Source organism: Nicotiana tabacum, chromosome 17, assembly GCF_000715075.1.
Source record: "Nicotiana tabacum cultivar K326 chromosome 17, ASM71507v2, whole genome shotgun sequence".
NCBI classification, from domain to species: domain Eukaryota; kingdom Viridiplantae; phylum Streptophyta; class Magnoliopsida; order Solanales; family Solanaceae; genus Nicotiana; species Nicotiana tabacum.
Window position 1 is genome coordinate 97,921,642 of NC_134096.1, and position 1,425 is coordinate 97,923,066.

A 1,425-nucleotide genomic window follows, 5' to 3' on the forward strand; every position below is an offset into this window, starting at 1 on the left:
CTTCTTGTCATCATCACTTTCCAGCTGCTCCCCACTTTCTTTTGCAATTATCATATCTTTTTGGATTAGGGTGGGATCCTTCAACACTTGCCCACGTCTCAAGGTCATAGCATTCACTGTTTCTTTAGGATTTCTCTCAGTATCAGCGGGGAGAGTTCCTGGAATCCTTTCAGACAATAGAGTGGCTAGTGCCCAACCTGTCTTTCCAAGTTTCGAAAACTAGTACCTATTTCTTTGATAGTTGCTCCATGTTCCCGTGTAGCTGCGCTATGAGTTTCAATCCTCTCATCAGTTTTCAGAATTAAGGCCTTCATGAGATCTTCTATGCCAGTCTGAAAGGGTTGTTGAGGCTAAAATTGCTGCCTCTACTGATTTTGGAATGTTGGAGCTCCTTGTCCCTGGGTTCTAGAGTTATTTTGTTATCATGCATTCGCAGTACCCCCAGGTGAACTCCATGAAAAATCGGGGTGCCTCTGACCCATTGCATTAAAATTATAGTTTCCCATAGCATTTACTTCTTCAGTTGAGGCTTGACACTCATGAGTAGGGTGTTCTCTTCCACATATATCACAAGCTGCGTGAGGCTCACTTTGTATCGACGCTAAGGTCAGCTTCCTTATCTCTTTGGCCATTGCATCAAGTTGTACCTGCACAGATGTGTTAGCATCAACCTGGTAAGCACCAGTTGATCTTTTTCTTTCAGCACTCTCAGAGGGCCACTGATTTGCATCTTCAGATAACTCGTCAAGAATTATGACTATCTCCTTTTGAGTCTTCTTCATCAACGGACCTCCAGCTGCATTGCTCAATGTTTTACGTGAGGCCGGTGTTAATCCATCCCAAAAGTCCTGGAGTTGCATCCAGAGTTCAATTCCGCTATGTTGACACTTTCTAACAATCTCCTTAAACCTCTCCCATGCTTCAAAACAGTTTCATTCTCTTTCTGGCAGAAGTTATGGATTTCTCTTCTAAACTTGCCCGTTTTAGCTGAGGAGAAATATTTATCAAGAAATATTTTGGTCATCTTCTCCCAAGTTCTAATTGATTCTGTGGGCAAGCTCCGAAGCCACTTCTTAGCATCATCTTTGAGTGTGAAGGGGATTTCCCTTAAGTATACTGCATCTTGTGAAGCAGCATTATATTGAAAGGTGTTCATAATCTCCTCTAAGTCCATTAGATGTGTGTTTTGATCTTCGTTTGGCTTCCCTCTGAAGACACAACAATTCCGAAGGGTTTGAAGCAAACCTTGCTTCAATTCAAAGTTATTTGCTGCAATTGGAGGTGGTCTCATACTTGATAATCCTTGATTGTAGACCGGTCTAGCATAATCTCCAAGTGGTCTCCCAGGCATGGGAGCTATATTTCCAAATTGTTCTGCACCCAAAAGTTGATTTTGAGCAATTCTACAACCCCTCTCTTCTTCAT

At 42.3% G+C, this 1,425-nt stretch overlaps 1 non-coding gene across 1 annotated transcript; it reads left to right on the forward strand.

Moving 5' to 3' along the window:
* Positions 1-870: 870 nt before the first annotated feature.
* Positions 871-976, forward strand: LOC142172232 (small nucleolar RNA R71). The gene has a single exon (XR_012701606.1). It is a non-coding gene; the product is annotated as a small nucleolar RNA R71 (small nucleolar RNA).
* The last annotated feature ends 449 nt before the right edge of the window (positions 977-1,425 follow it).